Raw genomic sequence first — 14,961 nt, forward strand, 5'->3', positions numbered from 1 at the left:
CCTCTTCCTCAAAGTCTCCAGCAGAAGTTTAGCCAAGAGATTGAAAGTGTAGTGTTTCTTTATTATTTGGAAGGCTGATTTAACCCAGCAGACCTCATCGATATAGTGTCATGTGTCACAGAGCTCCAGCTGCCATTCAGGGGTGGAAAGAGCAAGACGTTTTATCTGCTATGAGACACTTGAAATGTCAAGTTTACTCAGGGCTAAAGGCAGATGAAATGATTCTTAAAGGTGAATTACATTAGTGGGAATACTTGAAGTCCATAATTAGCCTGGATATGCAGCAGATGCACTGCTACATACTATTCATAGTGTACTCTAGCATACTTACAAGACGATGAACCCAAACTGATGAATGCTGAACACTTCCATTGATAGGTGACTTTACTACCAATCGCCACGTTTTAAGCTGCAGAAAATTAACAGTATATTCTCCCGGCTCACACAACCTTTCAGTTTAACTGTGTTAACGTGCTGTGTGTACTGTGAATGCGTCTTGAGCCTCAGCAAGCTGTTTCCCCCTCTATAAAATAAAACAAACCACAGATGGGCGCATCTGCTCAGGGGGATTTAGGAGTTTGTAAAGAAGAAGAAAAAAAACTGTGCAAAAGTCATAAAAACTTCAAAATCATGCCTGGTTTGCAGGAGGGGATTGAGATGCATTAAGGATGAGAGTATTCCTGAAAAAAATATTGTTCTCTTTTCAGATACCCTTTAGTCAAGCCTCAAGCATTTCACTGAGTCAGACGTGGTGAGTCTAAACACAGGCGCTCAGCTGCAGGATTGTCGGTTAGTTAGCAAATCTAGTGACCATAAAAAAACATCAGATAATTAGCCCTCATGTCTGTCAGTCAATCAATCAGTATCAATCTTGAGTTTTTTAAAACTTTCCTGTTCTGGGATTTTGCAAAATAAAGTTCCCAAACTTCACAGTGTGCATGTTTACCACCTTTGACAGTTTTTTCAGTGATTACATCATAGGAATGGACAAGAAAATAGAAAAATCCTGATGTTTGCAGCTTTTCTGTGGAACAGCGCTCACTTCCTGTTTTGCTCTCAAGTTTCCATATGTCAGCTCCTCTCAGCCAAGAAGTGTCCCAAGTGTTATTCCAGTACACACAGACACATGAGTTATTTGTATCTTACATAATTTGCCAAGTATAGATTTAAAACTACCAGAAGGTTGTTGCTACGATCAGGAGCAGGCAACAGCAGACACACTTACTGTCACCCTCCTGACAAGTTCACAGATAAACTCTCAAGTTTCACCCGTGTGACTGCCACTGTCTTGTCGGTCCCAGGGTGACAGAGAAGAAGTCGTGTCCTCAGGGTTATGTGTGCATCTTAGAGCAGAGATGAAACTCCATAGGCAATGTTTTGTCTGCTGTCATGCTGAGCTTTATTTACACCCTAAGCTTCTTTGACTTTTGGGACTTTGCTGCTGTCTCACCACTCATCACATCTCTCCTATAGTGAGAGAGGCTATGCAAGTGGATTTCTGACTCTATAGTAAAACAGAAAAAGAAGAAGAGGTGTCAGGGGTTTTTTTTTTACAATCTTTGTAGAATATGCAGCATGAGTTGTGCATTTAATGTATTTTCTGATGAAATCCCTTCAAAAGAGGAGATATTGAATACAGTATATGGCTTTAAGGAGATGCAATAAAAGTTACATCAGCCCATAAATCACAGCAGATTTATTACTCATAAAACTTGGTTAAAGTTGAAATGAAAAATGTCTATATGAGCCATACCTTTGGGTATATGGATCCAAGAATAACACATCATATCAGGTCTGGTTGAGTGAGCTCGTGACCACCTCTTACCTGCATGCCAACCTGTGCTGCTGACCAGTGGAAATAACTACAATCACATTGCTTTTCAGCCCTTCAGCTGCCATAATGGACCATGACATACATACAGCTGAGGCTATTTATAGCTCCTGTAAAGCATCATCGCGCTTTTCAATCTCAATGACTTTTTATTAAATGTCAGAGGATGATCAATTATTCATTTATAGAGCTCATAAGGAAACAATTAAGGATGGAATTAGATCTTTAACACAGCGAGATAATGGCCCAAATGTAAATAGAAGTTGTTGTTTTTGTGCTGATTTATTATCGTCATTATTGTTATTATTGACACATTTTTCACCGGTGATTGGAAGAAGCATCCCTAAGAAATATGATCCCAATCAACCAGAAAGGGACACTACAATTTTAACATCAAAGTTTGCCTGTAAAGATTTTTTACACCGTTTTCGTTTCTTTGAAAAAATATTTTTATAACATATTAGATGCCACCAATTCCAAACATGCCAAGTCCCGCTGCAAACCCTGGCCATAAACCAATAAAAACTTGATGGATGTTTTTAATTAAGCTGTCAAAACATGTTACCAAAATGTTTTTGCAATTGGTCGTGAATGAATAATCATCCGTCTAATTATCAGAATCCTGCTAATTATCTTTTAGACTGTCCTTCTCACAGTGTCTCTCTTCTTGTACATTTTAAAACATGTTAGTGTGATATTGGCAAACAACCTGAACAATGTTTTACTATAAGATTGTGTCTCTTCTCATATTTAATCACACCACCTGCAGCCATCTCTAGAAAAGTGTGTGCACGCTTGTGTGAAGTATACACAAGGAGCACATTCTGTTTTAAAATCCCAGTTTATGTTTTAGAAATAGTCTATTTGTAGTTGTTATGTGTGGAACCTGACAGAAAAAACAGATAGAACCAGATGTTGGGGGAAAGGTGTTGCATGGCTGATAGCACAGCTGTGTCTTCCATGAAACACGTGACAGCTTTCACATGGCAACCCAGTTTTTTGAGGCCAAAAAGCGTTTAAATTGACTGCTCACGTCCTGAAATAACCCTCAGTTTTCTCAGATAATAAATCCAGGTTTTACCTCGATGTAGCACTGCTGCGGCCCACAATGGAGCCAATCACAATGTCAACTTCCAGATAGAAAACCCCTGTAAGCCATGAATTCAATTTGATACTTATCTCACTTTTACGTAATGTTGGAGACATAATTAAGGTGTTGGGCCACTGAAGGAAATAAGTTGTTAGTCCGACCAGCGGTGAGAGGACGATGCTGTCCTAACTTCAGCATTTTCACCACTAAGCTGATTTCTTATAACCTGCTTCACTGTAAAAAAAAAAATAATAATAATAATAAATAATAATAATAATAGTAAGATATAATATTGATAATGATAATATTAAAACCAATAATAATGTCATCAAAAAATAATAAATACAAACAAACACATACTATGACATGTAAAATTAACTTTCTCTTTTTGACAGTAAAATGCTAAATTTAATGTAAAATATAAAATTAAAAACAATTAAAGGTCTGGTAGAAAAAGTTGCCTTACACTTACATTAATATTTAAACTAAATATTAAAAAAAAAAACATTAGTTATTCTACAGATGTTTTGTTTTTTAATGTTAAACAGATGTTTTTTTTTGTTAAACAGATGTTTTCTGTAAAATATCTGTATTTTTTTCCCATTACTTTTTTTTTTTTACATTGTAGAAGATGCAGTAGCCATAAAAATCAGTATAGCAGAGTTAGTTGTCTGTGTCCAGCTCAGGACTTTCAGGGGCAAAGTAAATCCTGAAATGAAGTCACAAACCAGGAGTTCAGACCACCAACAGACTCCGGACTACAAAGGTAGCAGTGGACACTGTTGTTGCCGTCATCCCGAGCTTGTCCACCCCGTGAAGCAGCCATCACGAGAATGCTGAACATCTCTGCAGCAACTGTGACAACGATGGGAGAGTCTGCCCACAGCTGACGGAGGAAGCTTCTCTCCAGCAGCGAGATATCACCACTGTCAGCCAGAGACGGGATCCCATTACCTCCCTCATCCGTCTCCTTACTCTTCTCAGGGGGATGAGCGGAGATAGACAGGAACAGATGGTCCAGCCTCACCAGAGCTGTGGCCACTTTCTGGCTAGCTGTCCTGCAGGCAGACCGCACACAGAGCTCGGCTGGAGCAAAGTAATCCCAGCGTTGTTCCTGCTGGCCGCTGATGTGTGGAGGACGTGTGACTGGGGGGATCTGTTGGAGGAAACTTCCCACTCTGGAAGGAGATGCACTGTAATCCTTCGATGTGGATTCACAGTGAAATCTCAGCAGTATCCTCTGTGTTGATGTCATACAGTGTCAAACTGATTACAGCTCTTTAAGAGAATGATATTTACAGGAACTGGAAGGTTTTACAGTGTACTGTAAATATTCAGTGATTTACTGACAAAACAAGAATACAGTAATACACTGCAAATGCATTCTAGTAATACTGTATCTCCAAAATACACCAAACTTACTCAGCAGCTGTTGGTTAATTGCTTTAAATTCTGCACTAAAAAGTTTTTGTGTTTACTCTAAATATTCAGTAACTTACTGACAAAAATGTTAAAAATCATGTTGTTAATTTAGAAGAATACAGTAATATACTGCAAATGTATTTCCAGTACTAAACTGTATTTCAATAATATAGTAAAACTTTTAAAAAATACGATACTTTGCAGACGAAGCTGCTACAGTTAATTACTGGAAATTCACTTTTTACAGTGCACTGTAAATATACAGTAATTTACTGAAAAAACTGAACGGTATTGTGTTAATGAAAATGTATGTCTAGTAAATGTTTCTTAAACTGAAAAGTTTGACAGTGCACTGTTTATATCCAGTAATTTACTGACAGAAAATGTAAAAAATCGTGTTGTAAATTTATAAGAATACAGTAATATACTGCAAATGTATTTCTATAATATAGTAAAACTTTTTAAAAAATGCAATACTTTGCAGACGAAGCTGCTGCAGTTAATTACTGGAAATCCACTTTTTACAGTGCACTGTAATTTACTGACAAAACTGAAAGGTTTTGTTTTAATGCAAATATATTTCTAGTTAATGTTTCTTAAACACAGTAAAAAAAAATACAGAAGTTTGCAGGTGAAGCAGCTGCCAGTTTATAACTGTACATTTACACTGAAACGTTTGACAGTGCACTGTTTACATCCAGTAATTTATTGACCAAACCAACAGTTTTGTGTTACTGCTAATGCATTTTCTACTAATACACTTTCTACTAATTGCTGCAGTTAACTACTGTACATTAACTTTGAAACTTGTACAGCATACTGTAAATATACAGTAATTTACTGACAGATATAAACAGTATTGTGTTGTAAATATATAAGAATACAGTAATATGCTGCAAATGCATTTCTAGTAATACACTACATACACTAGTTTTCTACATTTTCTAAAACAACAGTAAGAATCTGTAAAAAGTCCAGTACTCTCCAGGCAAAGCTGCTGCAGTTAATTACTGTAAATTTACACTGAAATGATTTGCAGCCTAGATCTTTTGTAGTTATGAAATTGGCGTCTTCATATTACCACAACCCCAGATTTATCATCATATGCTGAGACTCTCGACATCATGCTATTCTAACAGCAATGCTGAACAGAGTGTGCCACTCAGACAGTTTGGATCTAAGTGCCAAAAGCTGTACATTTAAAATGCATTTTTTAAATATTTCATGAGCTTCCATGAATGTTACAGAGCAGCCGGTCCCTCTGCACACATTTGTATTAGCAGAAGTTTAGTATCTGAGAAGTTTAGGAAGTAGCTGAGAGGTTGGTCTCGTCCTCGTTTTGATGTTAATTCTGAGTGACATAACCGAATAGATCCATGTGAGTCATCTGGATGCTAGCAGCTTCACACAGTTTAATGCTAGCAGCTTCCAAACATGCACTCATAGACTTTCTTGGTGATTTGTTGTGCAGGAGAAAATGAATAAATTATCATATGAACAAGACATGGTTAGTGCACTTACATTCATGCGCAGCGTTTAAATTCAGTAAAGCACTTGAACGTCTGTGATTAGTTTTGTCTCCGTCAACATGTATGTACGAGTCACCAGACAGAAGACAGCGGTTGTGTATACAGTGATGTGGAGACGATGGGAGCAGCTGTGCATTTAATTTACTGCATTATCTCAGGATCAGGATTTAATTGCCTCGCTATCTCAAGATAACAAGTGATTTGTCCTCGCCTGAGGCTGCAAGTATGTATGGAAAGTTATGGTTGGAACTGACTTTCTCAAAGGGAGGTCATAATTCAGCAGCATGCATTTAATTAATCAGGGTATTACAGGCGGAATTATTAAAAAGTAAGTACTTATCCAATCTAAAAATGTTTTTTCCTTCTAAATAAAAGTTGGATTACATGCTTAAATAAATGGATTAACAAACCAACATGGAAATTCACTTTGGGCCAACTATATTTCCCCATATTTCTAAATATTCAACATTTGTTCCTACCTAAGTAACGCATTACAACACAAGTTTACCATCAAAATAGAAATAAGCAACTTAATAATAATAACAAAGCTTAATAGTTTCTGCTAGAGCATTTAGTTCAGCCTTGCAGCCTTTAGTTAGAAACATCAGCCTGCATATAAAGTCATATGTAACTTTAATTAATGTTGAAATAATAATTAAAAAAAGGAAATAAATCAGTAATGCATAAAATTTGCTTCAAATTTGACCCATTTCAAGTTAAAATATGTTATAAATACTATCCAGTTCATCCTCACTCTATCCCCTAAATCTGTTTATTTTATTCTGAGGGGTAAAATAATGTCTTAGAAGCTTAGTTGTTTTTGTTTTTTTCAATGAAGTCATTATTTTAAGTGTAATTTTTTGGGGCATGAACTAAGAAAATTAGCAATATAAGGAGGTTTTTTTTAGTATGCTGCTGTGTGCTGTATAGAAAAGGTTGGTTGGTTGACCAGCTCCTTTCCACTGACAATATAATAGAAGTTGTCATGTGCAGCTAATACCAAACATTTTTTAATGAAAATGTGCCACACATGCTTTATCACCATAACAGCATCTGAGCTGCAGAGATTAGCTTCCAGGCTAGCTAAAAACCCACCTCCATAGTGCTATTATTGGTATATACGGTGCTATTATTGGTGTCAAGATTGAGTGCTGCAAAGAAAGTGTGTTTACAAGCTGCAGCTAGCCTTGCAGGTGCAACCAGAGGCTTGTAACATGTTCGTATTTCCACCGGCCTGCCTGTCATTGTGTTCACTCCTCCTGAGAGAATTAGTATCTGACTCGATCAGTGAGGCAGTGGCCAAACAGATTGATAATTGTGTGTTAGAGGAAAGAATAACTTTCCTGTCTCGGAGACAGTCCCAGTGTTAGTGTTACTGGGTTAGCATTGTGGATAAACAGATTGATTTGAGCAACCCAAGCTGTCTCTGCCTCCTAATGTGTGTCCCCAGGCCCCTACCAACTGCTGCCTGACTCATTATTTAATAAAAAGGACTGTGTTTTCACCACACTTACCGTCTCACTCTGTGTCTCTGCCACAAAGCAAGAAGAGAGCACAACAGGCAATGTGCCAAAACATTTATTCTTCTTGGTGCATTCAGTGGAAGATCAGTAGCTCCTTTAAAGTAACTAATGTGAAGGTGTTGTGTAATTCTGTTTCCTTTTCATGTATTCATTAACAAAACTGGAAATTGTTTGCAGTTTGCATTAGCCTGTTTCTCTTTTGTTTCTTGTTGTTCAAAGCAAACACATCACCACTAGTTATAATGGCTTTATTGTGGATATTTTCAATATTTAGAAAAGAAGCAACTTGTTACCTTTGTTGTCCAATCAAATGCGACCAACAGGAACATTTCCTGCATGTCCTCACATCTTAACATTTAGGTCAGCGTTTTAAACAATGTTTTGAAAGGGTCATATGTTTCATTAGGTCAGTGCTTCTCAAACTTTTTTCTGTTGGGAAGAACAATTTCCTTGCCCTCCCCCACCCCCAAGAAAATTGTAACAATGGGTCAAGTATAACTTTTATTAAAAGAAACATCAATATTATAACCATTATTTACCATTTATTTGAGTCAAAAACACACTGATGCATTGGTTGTGACTCCAAGACTGAAATATGCATCGTTGTTATATTGTCTTGTCTTGGATTTTTGTGGTGGATCATCGTTCACATCGGCTGAAATTGTCTCATTAGTTTTGTCCCACGTCTTTCTTTTCGCCCCAGCAAGAACCTTGTCCGTTCTCAAAACGTGGCACCATAAAGTGAGTTGGAGGTGCTCGCCCACAGTTTTAGAAATGCTGCATTAGGTTTAGGAAACAGTCAAATAAACTCCTACCCTAATTTTAGAGCAATTGGTAAAGTACATGGTGTTACAAAAGTAACAAATAAATACACAAAACTGCTGCAAATGAGGTAGAATGATGCCGATTTTTTTTTTTTTAATTGCAATGTTTTCTACAACATCAATAAATCAGAATGTAATAATTTGCTCATCCATTTTGACATATATTGAAAACTGTACAACGACAGTATATTATGTACAAACAGACAAAAAACACTTTAAATTATATATGCTGTTTTTAATTATGTTTTGCAGTGTCCCAACTTTAAAATAAGCTCATTAACTTTTGGTTTTACACAGGACTCAAACACCGGTGTCCTTGATGAAGTCCACCATCCGTCCCACCTGCAGTAAGTGGACTTTTTTGTTATTTATGCTCTCTTCGCCTTTTGCTTGCTTTACTATCTGCAACTTTACTTCCAAAGTTCACTCGAGTGTCATAGTCAGCTGCTGTTCAAACAATCTCTGGTGTTGTTTTTAGGGCAGGGCAGTTTATAATAGACTTGACACACAAAATATTGCATTTGTGAGAGGCATGGTTCTGTCAATTTAGGATTACACATCTAATCAAATGAAGGAATATATATTCTGGGAGTGCAAAACACATTTCTCTGTGTTGTGTTTATTGGCTTTATCACAGAAACACTGAATGTCATGTTAATATACCTGCAAGCCGTTCATCCTTTAAGTTTGGTTTCTAAGCCTCTTCTGCATCCCCTTGTACTTAAAGGCTTGCTTCATTTTGCTACAATCCATATCAAAGTAATCAAAAAGGATCCCAAAGCGATTGTTGTTGAAGTTCTGTCTAAAGCGATAATTACCCAAGTGATGCTAATTCTCAAAGTCCCCCAATCCAGCTTCAACCAGTGGTGGAAAACCTCCGCCTGTAGGATCAATGAATCAGGCTATTACTGTTTGGAAATGAACACATTAGGACTCTTAACCTCAGCTCGGCTTTAAACTCAACACAATGGCCATTTTTCTGCACATGTATGCACACGGACAAAACTCGTATGCACTATTCCTCCACACAGACTCACAGCCACTCTCTTCCAGCCAATTTAACTCTCACAAAGCTGAATTAACTAGTAATCCCTGTTTGCTCCCTGGGGCTGTCTTCACTTTACACTTGTCTCAGTGAATTATTGGAGGCGCTGCTTTCTCTTTCCAGGGCTCTATTTATATCGGTGGCCTCGGAACAAATGTTGCACATTTAGCTGCTGCTGACACATTTGTATTTTTACCTTATTTGGAGCTGCAACAGTGGCAAAATGACTTCCCCTGTCTTGTTCAAAACCGATTCCATAAAAGTGCTCGATGCAACATGTAACGTATTCCCCAGACTTCCATATGTGCAACCATGGCAATACGTGCTAGAAGGAAAGCTACAGGAAATTATTGGTATTTTCTGCTTAATAATAGGCTTCTATGTTGCATAGTTACCTTTCTTTACTGGTAATAGGAGCAAGAGCTTTCCTATATCCAGTAATTGCACCCTGAGTAGGTTGTACGCGCGCATGGAACACAAGTGTCCGTATTACATGACGCATGCAGGGCTTATTATCAATCTGTGCCAGGCTCTCAGACATAATGTCAAGTTTTCCTTCACTCCAATGCCTCTCGAGTCAATCAGAGAGCAAGAGCCATGCCCACAGGCTGCACTGTATCTGTGCATCCATACAGTTCAAACTGAACAGGCCACGGCTCGCCGGCTGTCATGCTGAGAATCGCTTAAAACCCCCGATCCCAATCTCGTGTTCCCCCTCTATCCGTGGCACTATTAATCAAAACCTTGAGCTAAAGCAATGTAAGCAATTTGTAGATTAAGTTGAAAATGAATGCAGCCATATACATCTGCTTTGCATGTAAAAGCCTTGTAATGCATTGTGCTTAGTCTGGGGTTTTTTGTTCAATGAGTATGCAAAATGATAAAAACCTCCAGGGATCTGTGAGTTTCCAGGGCAGTGCTAATTTTGGCAGGGATGTTCATTTCAGTTTTGTCTTGGTTATATGCAGATTAATAAGGTTTTACATTCCATTTCAATTAGATTTTAGTTGTCTAAAGTGCATTAGCTCTGGTGAAATAATACCCTAATTTGACAGTCAACATTCCTTTCTGTATTACAGAGATGTTTTATGTTTATTGCTGTAATTTGGTTGTGTTGAGTGAAACATTGTGTTCTCTTTGTGTGTGGAGGACATGACTGAAGCATGTGGGCAGAACACTATTGACATGTAACTGAAGCTTTGACATTCAGCTGCATTAGTGTTGACATGACCTCAAAAGGGATAATTACTTTCTTACTGTATGAAAGGAACTTATTGAACTCAGTGTTATCAAATCCCTGTACTGAAAAAAAGGTAAATAATCCTGTATAGAAAGGCATGGAAGGAACAAAATAGGGCTTTATTCCTCCATGAGCACATGATGATGATATATATTATGATGATATGATATAGCATCAGTTATGTAACTATGCTAAATTAATCTGCCTGAGTTAAAATTGCCATAGAAACCTATGATTATCCTGCACAGCATGGCCCTGATCGAACCAAACTCCATTCAGAAAATAAGCATTTTAAAAGTAGTTTGATTATAATTAGCCAAATCGACCGGATAAAGCGTGAATTTAGACTTTTTTTTTTCAAATCAGCATCATGTTTTAATTATTTTGCATACTTTTAATCCTTCTATTGCCAATAAATCACAACAAAATTGGATTATTTTTGGTTCAAACAAGGATTAAGATTAATTAACTTTTTTTTCCGTGCAATTAATTTGCACATATTTCTTCCAAACATTTCTTTTTATTATGAATACTTACACAGAAAACACAAATGTTATGCAGCATAAAAGGGATGCTAATTTCATTTATACATATATATATTATTATTTTCTTTTTTTTAGTTAAAGGCAACCATCGCTCATGTTATGTAGTTTACTCATGAGGATTATTAAACAATTTAGACAGTTAACTTTCACTTTAGTTTGACAAAGATGGTGCATACCAGATCCACTCCTTCTTTTCTTACCTTTCACAATAAAAGCCCAGGACATATATACTGTGCAAGCATTTGCAACACACCCACTGCAAAAATGTACTGTGATTATTTTCATTCACACATTTTTAATCATCTATTTATATTACCAACAGCTTCACCAATATTCAGAATCTAAATCTTATCCATCAACAGTTAAAATGCATAAGAGACGCCTATGCTCCATGAAGTCTAATGTGTGAGAGATCCCTGACATTAAAAACGGCTCCACTATACCACGAGTGATCTAACGACATCAGACCGTTAACAGTTGTCTCTCCGTCTCCGCGGGGACGGAGACGGCCGCGGCCCCGCCTTTGAAGACTTGCTTGTAGAAACTAATTAGAGCGAACACAGATCTCATTCGCGGTGGCAGAGGTCGACCACTTTGCACGACTGATCGGATTTTCCGGCCTGTTGGAAGTTTCTCGCCGCACACAGACGAATCTTACGGCGCGCGGTTTGTTTTCAGTTTGCGGCGACAGAGCTGTCACATTAGGGCAAAAACCCTTGGGACTTAAACAGGGAACAGTAGCTGAAACCACTTTTTGTTTTGTTTATGGAGCATTTGCATTGAAATGTAAAATATTGTGACACATAAACAAATATATATAAATTCAAATGAGCAACAGTGAAAGTGGCTTTTCATGTAAGCTCATTGTCTGTGAGCGCCTGCCGGACACTACGCGCTCTGTTCCTCCTCAGGCGCAGTTCAATGAAAAATATTCATGACTGCTGACAAGTCCCTGTGTGTGGGCTCTGCTTCTCACAGTCTTCACCATGGAAACTGCAGATGGTTGGAATTAAAATGACAATGGCTGATATTATAATCCAAATGGTCCTTGTTGTTGCAGCTAGAAAAGCATGATGATGATGTGCACTCCTGCATGATGTTGCCGCTTGCTCCTGTGAAAAACCCAAATGAACCACTTGACTCAATGCCCTGCTTACATATGTATTTTTTTACTTCCCAAGCAGTCTATTTCTGCTTCTGCAGCAGCTGCAGCAGAGGCTGTTAACATTTCAAATACTACATTTGTGATTAGAATGTCACCCGGTCAAACCTGGTTTGGAAAATCCAGCTGAGGGTTAGTAAAGGAGACACTGTGCCCCTCGCTCAACTGTTACTGTCAAGGTCTGGCCAGTAGTACAAGACTGTCGGTGCTACAGTAGGTAGATTCAAGTCTGTCTAGTTGTAACACTCCCTGCCCACGCAACTGCTCCCACCAGGTTATTTCTGTCACTCTACATACTGGAGAATCCTCCCAGAATCATAGATGTGTGTGATTCGCTTAGGATCACACACAATGGAAGCTTTTTGTCTCCATTCAAAGTCTTCTGACAAAAGATGATTAGGGAGAGACAAACACAATTACACATCATCATCTTTCTCAAATCACTTGCTAACACTTTAGATTACAGCCCACAAAATGACTGTGTAATTAATAAGTGTATGCAGGCAGAAGACATAAGGTTATGAAATTAAGGAGCAACTTGGTAATAATGATTGTGTTTCAGTAGTATTAAGAATGGACCATCTTTGAACCAATCAGCTATTGTTCTGGTGAAGATGTAGCCTCTGGGAGCAACGGCCAGCGTTTTAGCATGTAGAAGGAAACACTCACACAACTTGCTCTGTCTTCTTTGTGATGCAGGGAATCAATTTCCCTGAAGATCTAATTCAATTACTGCACACACTTGTCCCCTCTGCATTCATTTATTTTCCAAGGATGGACGTCTCGGCCTCCGGGCCTGAGTGATAAAGCTAATGTTCCTTAAACCTGTCTTCTTTCTAATGGCCAGCAGGGGTAAAAGAAGTCAGTTTCACCCTACTTCTTACTTGTTCTTTTAACCTTAGTAAACACTTTCCTTATGAGTTTATTGTCTCAATCGCTAGTTTCAAGTCTTCTTCATTACAGCATTGTATTTGTTATGTAAATTATGGTCCCATTTATAATAACATGCACACTAAAGCAGGGTATGCTTGAGGACGTGGTTTACCTTATGAGAATGTGACCAAGGTGTACTATTAATTTTTTGACTGTTTTCAGTGCATGTTTCCAGTGCTCTGTGGTACTAATATACACTCTATAGCATCATGCCAGCTCCGTGTCTGTTCTAGCTGCAAGATGGTGACAGCTAAAATGCTAAATTAAAATTTGTTTCATGCTTTCAAGCCCCCTCCTAAAGACAAATTTGTTTAGTCTTGTTTAACGTGTACGTTTGGGTGCTTTAGCTTTAAAGTTGTACTTTAAACTTTGAAAAGTTTAACTTCATATCACCTCAACCCAGATGTCATTGGCTATTGGAAGTCTGCACCTTGGTGATGTCAGATGTCAAACTTTTTTCAGACATTTTGGAACAAAAATAAAAAAAATGTCTGGGTGAAAATGTCAGCGCATGTTTGATCTTATTCATCAAATATTTAAGACACCTCAAACTTAGGCTGAAGTTTTTTTTTTCTCCATTCAAATCATGTCTTTGTGTCCTAAAACCTTATGTGACTTGACTTTTCAAAGTTTACCTAAGTTTACCGAAACGTGTACCTTGTCATCAATTACTTTTGAGCGAGCGGTGTGAGGTGGACCAAGCTGCAGACTTTGAATATAAAACCTGGAAAAAATTCTGGAAAATGACACAACTACGGGAGATGGTGGTGCAGTAAAGCGCCTAATCCCCGCAGTGAAACATGATGTCAGATTTGTGTTGTTGTGAGACTCTTGGTAAGACATTGTTAAAGTCCACCGTAGCATGCAGGTACCATGAGGCTTTAGATCAAAATCTGGCTGCTTCTGACAGGAGGCGAACCCTCCAGCAGGACAATGATAACCTCCACATTCACACAATATGGTTCATTGCAATGGACGCGCCAGTTCCCTGACCCTGTTCGCCGTGCAGAGGCCAGGAGCCGCGGAGGATGAGGAGAGCTTCTGTGTCTACTCTGATCTCTCACCTTGTCAGACTTGATGCTTTGTCCTCTCATACAATTGCGATCCCAAAGTGTGTCAGAATACATTTGATTGACTGCTGCAGTTTTAAATTGTATTTCAAAGACATCTCTTTGAGAGGGGAAATGTTGATGTAAGATTGAAGGTGATGAATATAAATATAAATATCCCCCTCAGCCTTGTTGCTGTAGCCAAATGATGCTATCTCTGCACATTATTTGACTGAGACCCGGCTTTATGTTTCTGGCTTTCTTTTCCACTGTTATGTTCTACCATGTTGTGTAAATTGAAAAGTGTAGGTTGTAGTTTTGTGGAATTGCTCATTTGAAGCTTTTATAGATCCTAGATTTACGTTTAGATCCTTGTTCAGAGTGTGGTCTATTGATTCATGCATTTGCTCTCCTGTTTAATTTAAAGTTTTTTTGTAGATTAGTTTGCTATATTATGTAGTTTTCTTGACATTTTGAGTGTGGCACCCATTCAAAACGTTCTTAAACTAAACTGGCCAATCGGCCTCCAGTATTGCTGCTTGCAGCTTTCTCAGCAACTGCTCATCCAAACAGTAGCAGTGTTTCCATTAAAGTAAAATCAAATTTTGAATCAAAATTGAAGAAAATGTGAATTAATGAGTTTCCATCAGCTGGTAAAGAGCGAAAAAACAAAGCTGCAGTAACGTACTTTGGTCAGCAGGTGGTAGTGTAATATGTTGCTGTAGGCTAATGCGTCAGAAAACCGGAGAAGAAGAAGAAGAGAGAAAA

The 14,961-nt window shown here is 38.0% G+C and overlaps 1 long non-coding RNA gene across 1 annotated transcript in view; it reads left to right on the forward strand.

Annotated features, from left to right (window-relative positions):
• Positions 1 to 14,961, forward strand: part of LOC131962825 (uncharacterized) — a 250,953-nt gene that overhangs the window by 76,634 nt on the left and 159,358 nt on the right. The window contains exon 4 of the long non-coding RNA XR_009389967.1: positions 8,517 to 8,566. This is a non-coding gene — a long non-coding RNA (uncharacterized LOC131962825). The remainder of the gene's footprint in view (positions 1 to 8,516; positions 8,567 to 14,961) is intronic.

The sequence above is a fragment of the Centropristis striata genome, chromosome 24 (genome assembly GCF_030273125.1).
Source record: "Centropristis striata isolate RG_2023a ecotype Rhode Island chromosome 24, C.striata_1.0, whole genome shotgun sequence".
In the NCBI taxonomy this organism is placed as follows: Eukaryota; Metazoa; Chordata; class Actinopteri; order Perciformes; family Serranidae; genus Centropristis; species Centropristis striata.